The 13,044-nt window shown below is 50.5% G+C and overlaps 1 long non-coding RNA gene across 1 annotated transcript; it reads right to left on the reverse strand.

Moving 5' to 3' along the window:
- Positions 1-414: 414 nt before the first annotated feature.
- LOC131492354 (uncharacterized) lies at positions 415-8,105 on the reverse strand. Its single transcript, XR_009252025.1, has 2 exons — positions 7,975-8,105; positions 415-887 (listed from the first exon to the last, which is right to left on the reverse strand). It is a non-coding gene; the product is annotated as an uncharacterized LOC131492354 (long non-coding RNA).
- Between the last annotated feature and the right edge of the window lie 4,939 nt (positions 8,106-13,044).

Here is a 13,044-nt window from a genome sequence, read left to right on the forward strand (position 1 = left end):
CAATGTTGTGTACTGTTTACTGGTAAATAACGGTCTTACAACCACATTGTGTACTTCTAGACCAATTATTCAGTGAGCTTTCACTTCAGACTACCCAGAATCGCTTCAATTTGCATATGTTCCCTAGGTTATTGCAACAAACAAACAAACAAACAAAAGCCAAAGACCCTTGTGTCCGTGCATTGGAAGTATAGACAGCGATCATTTGAAATCATAGTCACTGGCCAGCTTTTCACTTGGATAAAATTCAGGTGCCTTTCAGTTCGCAAAGATAATTTTGCTGCAAGGTTTACAGCAATGCCTCTTGTCTGGAGTAATCTCCCTCACCCCTGCCCCCCCAGCCCAATTTCTCCCTCACTGGCCCTTAAGCCCACAAGGCTACATTGAGAAATGATTAATCAAGAATAAAAGCGCAATAGAAGTTGCTGCTGTTATTAGAAAAATGCCCTGGGCATCCCTGAAAGTCAGGGAGAACGTGTTATACATTTCTTTTATCTTACCAAACAAGGGCAGGCCATGCCTGAGCGTGAGGCCATGGGCGTGCTGGACGGCAGGGCCATGTTTCCCAGAGCTGCATTCAACCCTGCGCCTGGCCTGAATGCTCACCAGTAACTGGCACAGGAGCGGCATTCCTGGAAAGTCAAGCCACGTGGGGTCACTGCCAAGGTATGGGAGATGCCGAGCACACACTGTGTACCTCTTTGTTGTATCGGGTCGGTACTTAGCATCATCTCCTGGTACCGTCCTACCTCATGACACCAAACTCGGGTTTTATGGTTGACTTGGGACCCGTTAGATTTCCATCTGCGTTCCCCTGGAGTGCGGTCTTTGTCCTGCTTCAGGCTGGTGGTTTTGTGCGGAATGGAGATAGCCGCATTTGCTCCTACCTGGCAATAAGAATAAAAAAGGAAATACGGATGGAATATTGGAAACCCTCAGACAAGGAACATGGGCAAATTCACAGCAATAGTCGCCTAAGGGGTGACGTAACAAGAGCACAGAGGAGAAAGGGTGCGTTTGTGTGAGTTTATGGCTGGGCCTTTAAAGGTTTGGACTTAGGGCTCTGTGGGTGTGAATAAATAGGGTGAAGGCCTTAGGAGGAGCTGATTCTCTGGGTTTCTCGTCTCTTGCCTCTAACTCAGCATGAAGGAAGGCTGAAAGAGCTTCTAGCCTAATAACTGCAAAGACTTAAAAAACAGATCGACGTAGAAAACTACATCTCTCTTTTCACGGCAACCCTAAAGCCAACAGCAAGGGGCCCCGTGATGAATTCAGCTGAATTACATTTCTTACTCCAATGGATCGGCCAGGTAACAGCACAGTGTATCGGGGTGGGGGGGCGGGGAACGGAATAGCAGGGCTCTACACTCCCATCTTTCCTTTGTCCCCTTGCCTCAAAATGCACCTGATTGTTAAGGAAGGACGAGTGACAGTAGGTGACCTCCTAAAATGGGATCTGCAGGTGACTGTGCCATTGAGGGGTTCGCAGCCCAGTTGACAAGAAAGACGGGAGACCCAGGGCGGTGCCAAACAATGTAAGGACCATGACATGGGAGTGATGTCCAAACAGAATGGGAAGCAGAAAGGAAGGCATTCTCAGGTCTGCAGGTGAGGGGCAGGAAAGCCTTCGCGGAATGAGGCAGCTGAGGTGAGTCTCAGAAGATCAGGAGAACTACCAGGTGGTCAGCAGGGGTGGCAGGTTCGAAGGTCTTCCGGAAGCACAAGCAGTTTGGTAAGGCTGGAGCCCAGAGCCCGAGGTCAGAGGTCTTATGTGTCTGTGCCCAGTTCAGACCGTGTGCGTGGGGGTCTTGGATGAGACTGATAGGACGGCAGTTTATAGAGCAAATATTTCAGAAAGCTACGACCAGTGGTGACGTGGAGGTGAACGGGAGGTAGACCAATGAGCAAAATAGCTATAGATGCTCCCGGAATATAATGAGGATGATGAGGAGTGGTGAGCGGGTACCAATTTTGGTGGGAAGATGATGGCACTACTGACTTAAAGGGACTACAGTGCATCCCCTTGGAGATGTCTGGTATGTTTGGGGGAATGATGGTCCAAAGCTTGGTGAACTGGTTTTTGCTAGAGATGAAAATCTGGGGCTCATTCCAACGTAGAGGGATATGGGAGCCATGGTTAGGATAGGGCTGCTGAGGGAGAGGAGGGGGCCCAGGAGGCCGGGGGCACCAATATTAGCTGGAGACGCAAGGTTCTGTGAAAGGAAGGAAAACAGAAGAGTGTCGCACCGTGGACACCAAGGTCGCGGAGAGAATTCCAGTGCAAGGGAACCATCGCCGGTGCCAGATGTTTGAGGAGGACTGAATAAGGTACATCCTGAAAAATGCCCTTTGGAATACAGGTGCTTAGGAAGTTCGCAGAACAAGCAAGAACAGTTACAATGAAACAGTTACAGGTAAGGGAAGGAGCCAGTTTTCATCGGACTAAAAAAGAATAGGAAGGGACTAAGTGCAAACCACAAGAAAGATGTGTATCCAGACCTTCCTTGACTTACAATGGGGTTACTTCCGGACACACCCATCGTAAGGTGGAAATATCCTAAGTGGAAAACGCATTGAACACGTCTAACCAACCAAACATCACAGCTCAGGCCAGACAACCTTAAAGGTGCTCAGGACACTCCCATGAGCCTACAGTTTGGTGAGAGCATCTAACACAAAGCCTATTCGATAATGAAGCGTTCAATATCTATGCAATTTATTGACTACTGTGCCGAAAAGTGAAAAACAGAAGGGCCGTGCGAGCGCCAAATGATGGGACCGGATCCATTGTTGACCCTCGTGATCGCACAGCTGCCTGGGAGCCGAGGCCACCGCGTGGCTCAGGAGAGAGGACTGTACCGCTAGGCCAGGAAAAGATCCAAATTCAAAATTCAAAGTATGGTTTCTACTGAATACGTATCAATTCCACACCATTGGAAAGCCAAGAAATCACAAGCTGAACCCTCATAGGTTGGGAACCGTCTGCACTAGGGAGTGTTGAGAAAGCTGTATGGACACTTAGGTCTTCTGTCTATAGGTTGTACAACTCCAGTTATACAACAGGCATCAGAGCACCTTCAGTGTGACAGATGATCTGTTCAGCACTGCGGATACAAACACAAAACGAAGTCCATGTGCCCAGAGAGCTTTCAATCTATGGTTCCAGAGAGACACCTGGACAGAGGCATCGAAATGCAAAATAATAAATTCTGGACAGAGCAGAGTCATGATCTGGAGGGAAAAGACATAATCTTTCCCCTCAAGGAGCTCACCATTTGGTTTGCCCAACAGACAGCTGTAACAGAGAAGGAGGGATAAGGCTTCGACAGAGGGGTACTGTATTTTGGGCACCCAGAAAAAAGGTGAAATCCATTTTAAGTGGGGACTGAGGTAGGTCTCCAAGGGAAGGTGGCATTGGATTCCAACCTTGGACAACGGGCTCTAAAGGCTAACGTGATGGCAGAGATGATCCCTTCAGGCAGAGGACGTAGAAACCTCTGGAGATACCGTCTTGCCGTAAAGGAGTAAGCATGCATTACGCACCTAGAGCACAGAGTCAGACTCCTTGGAAAAGCTACTTGGATCCAGGCCCCATCGCATCCTGTTGAATCACCCGGATCTGAGCTCTGGAACTGCTCTTGGACAGAGGGCCGGCTCTGCACGGCAGATACAGTGTGAACATTTCACCTCACTTGGCCACGTCCCTGTGGTTCTTCAATGAGGGCAGTGGCACGAGCCTGCCTTTTGTGTCCATCCGTGCACATTTGTGCGTGCATTCTTGACGAGTCTGTATTCTTGTGACTCTCCCCAGCACTCCTTGGGCGTTTGATATCACACTGACCTCAAAGAAAATAAAACAAACACATTGGTCCACACTGGTTAGAGATAATTGAGTAAACCTGCCATAAACTCACGCGTTAGCGTCTTGTTTGTGGTCCTATCATGAAGATCACATATTCTCTCTCTTGAGAAGACCTCGTGTCTTGACCTAAGTGTTCGTTTTTTAAAACATCGTGTTGAAAATACTGTAGGGACGCCTGGGTGGCTCAGTCGGTTAAGCGTCAGACTCTTGATTGGGGCTCAGGTCACGATTTCACGGTTCATGCCCCATGTCGGGCTCTGCCCTGGCAGCGGAGAACCTACATGGGATTCTCTGTCTTCCTCTCTCTCTCCCCTTACCCCCCTGGTGTTCTCGCTCAAAAATAAATAAGCATTGAAAAAAAAAAAAAAGAAAATATTGTATGAAGATCTTGGTACAAGATCTAGGAATGTGGGGCTTAAACACGGTTGGATTAATTTTTAAATATCAGAGAGCAACTTTTAATTAAGGCAAGGGGCTTAATTTAAACAAATAAATGATTCGAGTTGACTACCAATGCGGACACAAGACCCTAATTTAAAAATGTAATCCTCGTTCTTTCCATTTCAGACATTATCCTCGTCTGAATTTCTAGCCCTGCTCTGGCTATACAAGAGGCTCCGTGAGCTGAGGTTTTGGCCTGTTTGAGCAGCCACTTTTTTGGCAAACGACACAGCAATCAAATCAGCCTCTAAATTGGCCCCAAACATCAAATAGGCCTGGACATGATGGTGTATTTTCAGGCACATATAAACTTGGCCTGTATTCTTCAGGGTGTGAGTCTGGCACCTCTCTGGGTCAGTAAATAAGCTTTTTGAAAAGCCCAAACAAACCATAAGGAAATCCTGCATTTTGAAACAAAAGGTATAAAAACTAAGTAAAGACACACACCGCCATTGTCTGGTTTGCCAGGATGTGAGCTGTTGCCTTGGGAGAAAGATAACACGACGCCATAACTGCGAGGCCAAGACTACGGGTCCCGTGAAAACAAGACAAAAGATAGCAAGAGAGGCGAGCTCCACGGGCCTCTCAGCTGGGCCAGGGTAGAAAAAATCCAGAGAGCAACTCCCTCCTCAACTTGTTTGAGAAATGGAGACACGGCGGGAGGACAATGAGAACATCAGGTCTAAGTTAAAGTTTTCAGGAAAAACATGAGGGCAGGAAAAAAAAAAAAAAAGCAGGATAATTTAATGCCAGCCAAAGGAACTGAGGGGAATGTGGTGTGTTTTTTTAAACATGTTTTCTTTTTTCCCTTTTTTTTCTTCTTTCTTCTTCTTCTTCTTTTTTTTTTTTTTTTTTTTGGTTCAGGGGAAGGCGTGCGGAAACAGAAAAAGTAGGCCCGTTTCATGAATGAAGAGGAAGTTGAAAGGTAATTGACTCCATATTGGCTGAGCTTTTAGACTGCTTTTTTAAAAATTACTTTTTTGTTTTAATTTTGTATTTAAGAACTCTCTACCCACAACTTGGGGCTCGAACTCAATACCCCAAGATCTAGAATCATATGCTCCACTGACTGAGCCCGCCAGGCACCCCTAAAAAATTATCTTAACCAAGAAAAACAAAGATGAGGGGGAAGGGCAATTGGGAACTAACGATGATGTTGTCCATGAACTATTGATAAGAGGTGTTAAGAGGGCATTTGGAGAAATCGAAGATATGTAAACGAGAGGCTGAAATAACACGCATCCCGGGGTGTTTAATGGAAGTTGCTAAAGCATTTACGAGAGCAGAGAGGCAGGGATTTTGGAATACCATCCAGTCAGCAGGGGCACTAAGAACAGGTGTCTTAATATTATATCACATTTCATGTTAATATCATGCATGATAAGTGCACTACTTGTTCTCAGAATCAGACCTGATAGCCTGGGTCTCATCTCTCCCTCCTCTCTCAGTAGCAATGTGATAGGATCGACTAAAGCAGAAGACATTTAAAATGCTTTTTGGTTTTCTTTCTTCTTTTTGTTTTTCTTTTTTTTATTTTAGAGAGAGAGAGAGAGAGAGCAAGCAAGCAGGGAGGGGCAGAGGGAGAAAGACAGAGAGAAAGAGAGAGAATCCCAAGCAGGCTGCATGCCCACTGCAGAACTCTACACGGGGCTCGATCCCATGACCCCGGGATCGTGACCTGACCCGAAATCGAGGCGGACGCTCAACCGACTGAGCCACCCCGGCGCTCCCCACCCCCCACCTTTTATTTTTAAACTGCTTTTTGGTTTTCAATAGAAACAGAAACACATCTCCCAATAAAAAAGAAGGGAAACGAGGCACTGGGGAACGAAAGGAATTGCTGAGGAGGAAAGGTCAAGTCAAAGACGAGAGCATGGCCTGTCTTCTAGAAGTCAGACATCTTCCAAACAGAGGAAGAGCACAGATGGCGACCTGGGTCTCAGGTGTCATGCACGCACGCCTATGGGGGGGCAGGGGAGCTCACGTTTTGGCTGCAGCCTCGAGCCCTGGAAGCCATTAGGGAAGCCAACCTTGCCTGCATTCACAACGTGACCCCCGCCTTAACTCGTTCTCTCCAGCCATTTTCCTGCTCCAGGGAACACTCGGCCAATGGCAGAGCTAAAAATACAAAGAGCGCATCATTCGCTCACCCCCTTCCCCAAACACATTTCAGAAGGACCCTCCGTACACTTTGTGGACCGCAGAATACATCTGTGCCTGCCCCTTCGCACCGCCAGAGCTCCCCAGATGAGAGAGGAGAGCGAGGTGTTTCACTGGTTTCTGCACTTAGACCAGACCGAGGGAGACAGTAACCTCAGCCAGCGGTAACCAAATTCAGGCTTTGAGGATTTAGACGGTGAGGGGGCGACGGTGGTTAGTGGGAGCCCTGTGCACCTTACAAGGTCTCTTGCTGAACCACCCAGCGCCAGGCTGGCAGATGACAGTCACGGGCCCGCACGACATCCTGGATTGGTCTCCGGGGCCCCCTCCAGCTTCGGCCCCTCCGGGCAGGACTGGGCATCCCAGGCTGCCCCTCCACACCTGTTACTCAACCCCAGCTGCCTGATCCGAAGCGTCCGCACGGTCAGTGTTTTTATTCTGCCTGGTCAGTCGTGCTGACGGATCAATGACAGTCAGCAGAGAACAAAGCGTGCCAAAGAAGAATGTCCTCTTCTGGGCTGACTCAGCTTGGGACAGGAAGGCTGGGGCATCTGGCGTTTGGCGAAGCCCTTGATTGTCCCTTACGAAATATTAACTGAGAATGGATTTGCCCTGGCCTGGTTCTAAGAAGGTCGTCCAGGTCGGGCTTGAAAGGCAGAGGCACTGTGTCAACAAAGGGAAGCGACAGGCTGCAAGCCATTTCTCTGAGCTAACGTGTCCAACTGCGTGCCACGGGGATGGTTTTATATCTCTCCACAGATCGGTGTGTTTTTATGACAACCGTCTCCATAGCAACCAGGTGTGCAGACACTAAATGGATCTCAAGGATATTAAACCCCGGCCTGGTGCCGGAAGCCCACCCATTTCTCGCCGGGGGCCGCTGGGTGGGCTCAGGGGGCGTGTGGGCGGCTTCCGCGAGGCCCAGCAGGCCGTGGGGACGGAGTGACAAGGAAAGGGACCCTTCTTCGTCATTTTTACTCGTGACCCAGAAGAAGAAACAGCAGGTAAATGAAATTCACGTGGCACGAGATGGGGAAGTGTTACAAACACCAGAGTGACCGGACATCTGATGGCCATGGCCGCGGAAGAAATAATCGAGTGAGAATTGTCCTGGCAAAGTCCTGAGCTGGCACATCTGGAGACCAAGATTTCCAAAACGAGAAGGCGTAAGAGACTCACGGCGCAGGAATTGAGGAAACCGGGGTGGGGGGTGAAGGAGAGAGGCAACAATGAAGCTTAAAACAGGTAGCGCACACAGAAGCCCAGAGGGGAGGGCTCCAGGCTCGGGTTGGGCTAAAGCTGAGATCCCAGTCAGGGTGATGAGCTCCCCCCTACCATTGCTGGGGCGAGTCCTGAGAGCTGACCCAGGGAGGAATCGCAGGGGGGTGCCCGGGACGCAGGAGGGGACGAGGGCATCTCCTTAACACCTTGTGTCGCTGGAGTGACATTGGGTTCTGCCCAAAGGTGAGCCTGGCCGGTGCTGAGCCCTTCCCTCAACGGCGGCGCTGTACCTGGGCTTTCTTTTGTTTTGAAGGGCTGCCCACGTGCACAACGAAGGCAGGGTAATGATGTTCCAGGCAGAACCGGAAGGAAGGCACAGGTGATGAAATGGAACAAAGAGATATGCGGTTGGAACCCCGGGAAGAAGTTTCCCTAGTGACATCTAAATAGGCTGCAAACGGCCTTTTGCAGGGAACTCCCTGTCATAATCTAAACCAGGACTGGACCAAGCAGGGTGGACTGCTGGCGGTGGGGGGCGGGGGGGGGGAGCAGGGGGAGTGCACGGTTGTGAGGGGGGATGGCCACCTCACGTCCTGTCTCTCTCTCTCTCTCTCTCTCTGCAACTGTTCTATCAGCCCATGATTCATGCGGTTGACTTCTGAATGTGTGGTTTCTCTGTTGCACCAGGACACTCGGGTCCCCCAGAGCTAGGTGTGGCCATCTGAGACAGCTGCCCTCTCCCGAAAGAAAACTCGGGGTTAAATCTGCAACCGTCAGTGCATCTGGCAACAAAATAGAAGGAAACCACACTCTCCATGAATGAAGGAAGAAGGTAGTTGTTTTGTTTTGTTTTTTTTCCCTCCCTTTTCTTTTTTTTCCAAACATGAGTAAGATCCTCAATATGTTTGAGATTATTTAGCAAATTCTCTGAAAGGGGCCTCGGGTCACTAGCCAGCGGATCACGGATGGAGAAACCACATTCTTCCGACGTCCCTCCCCTCCCCGACCCCAAAGACAGCAGGGTGGGCGTCCTGAGGGTCTCTGTTTAGTTAACCATTAACAATTCATAAAAGTCCAGACCTCTGCACGATAAGTCCAGTCCTTGGAATGTTATTAGAAATAGGAAAAAAAAAAAAAAAAGCAAACGAGTTAATGCAAAACATGAGCCAACCCACTATCCCCATTTGCTCTGAGGCCAGCCAGCAAATTTGTGGGAGTGATTTTAACCCTTGGGGCCCCGCAGGCCCGGGACTCTGGTTGGCTGAAGGCTCAGCCCCCCAAAGGCTGGGGCGGCTCGGAACCGAAAGGCACCTTCACTCGGTATTCACGGGAACGCCAAGCAGCTCTTTCTGCCTCCGAACCAATTGCTTCTTGAAATTCACACAGCCCCATCTTCTTTCCCCTTCTTGGACCGCTCTCAGCTTCTCTGGGCCCTTGCAGGGATAAAAAGGGAGTAAGGTCACATCATCGAATCCTAGCCAAGTTAAATGCGTTTAATGGCATGACTGTGTGTCTGAAGTCAATGGATAAGAATCTCATCTCTAAACGCTTGGATCCAAAATTATGCAGATTGGGCTCGAATTCTTTTCTGGTGCTGGTCGCCAGCTTCTGTGGGGTTTCTGAAAAGCATATGTCCAGTCCCTTGTTTTCAATCTGCCTGGGGTGGGAGGGTAGGGGTGGAAGGACGTGGGGGCAGAAACCACACAGAATACAATGTGAACTGCAAATCAAGGCCAACAGCCTATCCAGATCTGCTCTCACAAGAGCAGTGTTCGAGAGAGGAAGAGAGGGTTTCTCGGCTGTGCAGATGGTCAAACGTGTTGGGCTGGGTTGCAGTGGGGGGCACCTGTCAAGAGGGAAGGTGGTTGAGTTGGAACTCAAGTGGAGAGAAGAAAGGCTATTAGAGGGAAGCAGATGGGCAATCCTTGATAAACCTGCTGGGGGACCCAAAGTCTCTCTTTGCGCTGCCCCTGGACCAACACTCAGTGCCCACTTCCTGGACAATTGGTGATAAGAACATTGGTTACGTCATTTGGGAAGGAAAACACCCATTTCATAAAATTCCAGAGCCCCGTGTCCATGTGAAGACAGTCATCCACGGGTAGGCAACCGTTCCCGATAGAAATCAGATCACCCCAAATCTAGAAGATCCATATCTGCCCAGTCCTTCTTGGCTAAAGAGAGTGGGGGCAGGGTGGGCAGCAAAAGCTAAGAGCAACTGTTGGCCTTAAAACAAAGAAAGAAATCCCAGGACCTCCTAGTTAGATTTGAATTTGAAGTCACCTTGTAGAAGGTGAATTTCTATTTTAGGTAGTCCTTGAGAAGTCACCAGAAATCCAGAAAAGAATTTGCCCTGAGATGCCTCTTAAAAGATCTATTAAAAGTGAAAACAAAGAAAGATGGAGAACACTAGAAGCAGGCAACAGATCTGCCAGAGGAAGACGGCCCTAGTCCAGCCATAGTCCCTTCGCCGTTTAATAGTAAGATCTTATTATGCCCATTTGATGATAACAAGAAGGGGAACCCTCGCAGAAGGCTTCACCCCAGGACTCCTGCCTCCGCCCGCAGGTGGGGGCGCCTGCCTGCAGACCTCGGATGCCGGCCAGCGTCTGGTCGTGGAAAGCTGTCCACGGCCAGAATGGCCATAATGAGCCAATTTCAATTGAAATGAGATCAATACTACTCATTTTTCTCTTGCTGGCTCCCGAGTGATTCATGAATCTGAAAACTAGTTCATGAATCAGAGTGAGGTGGGGGGGGGGGGGACTGGGACGGGGGCGGGGGAACATTTGTGCAGTCGGGAACCTCAGTTTCTTTCATGAACCCAGCCATTAGTTGCATAACGCCTGCCTGCCTGCTAGTTTAAACCAGTCTTTTTGGAAGCAGCTTTTGGCTTCTATTTATTTACCTATTTTCTTTCTGCAAAGGGAGAGAAATGATACTGTGTACTGATTGTGTATTCGTTTGTCTTGGTGGGTAGCTTCACACCCTTTGTGTAGCTAAGGATGTATGTGCGTGTGTGTGTGTGTGTGTGTGTATAATGGCCTTTGGACACACATCCTGTGTGTGTGTGTGTGTGTGTGTGTGTGACAGAGAGAGAGAGAGAGAGAGAGAGAGAGAGAGAGAGAGAACAAGCAACGTGGGACCGGCCGCGGGCCCTTTAAACCTGAACAGGAGCCAAGTTCATTTCTGAGCCGAGCTTCATAAGGAAGCAGGAGATGGGACAGTTGGAAACCACAGCCCTGTGAGTGCTGATTACAGCCTGCTAAGGAAAATGAGATTTTTATCTCACAGGAATTCAGTTATAAAAATAAAATACAACGTCTGGCTTGATTCAGCTAAATGTACAAGCACCAGGGCGTTTTTAATTTAACAGGGAAGCTGGACAAGAAGAATGACCTAAAACACTGCGTTTAAAGAAAGTCAGAGGAGAGAGGGGGCCGTTACAGGAAGGAAGTGGAGTGTGTGTGTGTGTGTGTGTGAGAGAGAGAGAGAGAGAGAGAGAGAGAGAGATGGAAGGAGGGAGGGAGGGAGGGAGGCAGGGAGGGTGGTGGAGAGAGAGAAAAAAACCACCCTGCTGGCAAATGAATGCAGCAGGGATGATGTCACTGGAACAGTTGGAGGAGAGAAGAGAAAAACAACTCAGAGCTGTGCTAATCCTGTTTGCTGCCCTGAAGGGAATGGAAGCCGGCCAAGGCAGGGAGTTCTGGGAAACCATATAAGGGTGCCAAACAAGCTTTGCCGCCAACATTGGGAACTGACAGCTTTGTTCTTTGTAACTTGGCTGCCCGCCAGAGGCCTCATTTCAGCTCTGCGGCATGATTACCCTGGCTGGCCGCCAGGCCCGCGCTGAGAGCTCCTTTTCTTCTCTCCGAGCCTTTTTTTTTTTTTCCTCTTTCCCTTTGCCAAACATGGAGCAGTTACCATGGCAGTCGAAAGTAAAGTTAAAACACACACACACACACACACACACACACGCACGCACACACACACACGACGAAGCGGACAGGCACGCCCTGATCCAGATGTGCCACGGGAGCGGGTAGAAAAGGCAGTGTACCTATTCATCAGGCCTTTGACTGGAGGGGAAAAGGCTGGAGCCCTAGCTGTCAGGCTCGGGGAGGTGACTCCAGGATAAACAGAGGACCGCGGCGCAGACGAGGCCTGGCCCGGCTGTTTACAGAGAGAGAGGGGGCTGGCTCCCAGGCCTTGTTTGCCTTCTCTCTCTCTCTCTCCTTTCCTGAGGCATTGTGGAGTACGTAATGTGAAACGGAAAATGTCATGATTTCCACTGGGAATGCGTCCACAGTTTTTGAGAAAGCTCCAGAAACGTCGGGTCCATAAAGCGCTGGCGAGAACAGGAAGGAGGGGGAGGGCCGTGGACGGTCACGGTGGCCCCTCGGTCACCAAGGTGAACCCAGGGGCCGGCGGCCAAGGGTGCGGCCGGCTGGAGCAGAGCCAAGCCGTGCCCCCGGGGCTCGGGGCTGCGCGGGGTCGTGGGGCGCAGCACTGGGGACCTGGCAGGCCACGGGGAGCCTGGGGACCCAGAGGCGGGGGCGGGCCTTTTTGCCACTTGGAGGAGCACAGGTTGTTTCGCTTTACAAGGGGACTCTGTAAAGAGTCCAGTTGACTATTTTTAATCGGGTTCGGTTTTCACCTGCTTGGAAAGTGGAACATCTCCTGGGAGGTGACAAGTCGTGATCAAAGGCAGGTCTCCAGGCACATAGCTGGCAGGCGGCCGAGGCAAAGGTTACTTAGAAGAGGCTCTCGGGTTGCCAGCTTTCCCCACTGCAAAATCTGACACTCCTCGCCCTCGGGGTGCAGCAAGATTCTCGGAAAGGCCTCTTCTGTTCTAGAAGGTGTTGCGGCAGGGGCTGACTTGGCCGTTTCCTGGCGGCTTCACATGGACGCCGGAAAGGCCGAGGCGGGGGCCGCCGTAACCAGGCCTCCAGCGCCTCCCTGTCAGACAGATGGGCCCGTGGCTCCCTTCAGATGGACCACGGTCGGCCCTCTGAGAGGGACCCCCTCTGCCCTGCAAGAGTCTGTGGGCCTGACTCCCGCGTCCATGGCTGGCAGCAGAGGTGCCTGGCAGGAAACAGCTCAAGGTCATAGAGGAAGAAGTTGGCAAATAGGAGCCAGATCCCAGAAGTCCTTGCTCCTGCTCCTCTCTGCTTCCATTACGGGCCTGACTGCCTTTCTCAGGATGCATGGGGCTGACTGTGGCAGTGCTGGGGTGGGGCGGGGATGACCTCCTTGGGGGATGTTCCCCAGGCAGAGAAGTGTCCCTGAGAGGGCAGTTCCTGTCGCCCATCCTGGTAGGGCAGAGTCCCGGACCTCCCTGGACCGCCCGCCCCAGCCCC

This window comes from Neofelis nebulosa, chromosome 13 (assembly GCF_028018385.1).
Source record: "Neofelis nebulosa isolate mNeoNeb1 chromosome 13, mNeoNeb1.pri, whole genome shotgun sequence".
In the NCBI taxonomy this organism is placed as follows: domain Eukaryota; kingdom Metazoa; phylum Chordata; class Mammalia; order Carnivora; family Felidae; genus Neofelis; species Neofelis nebulosa.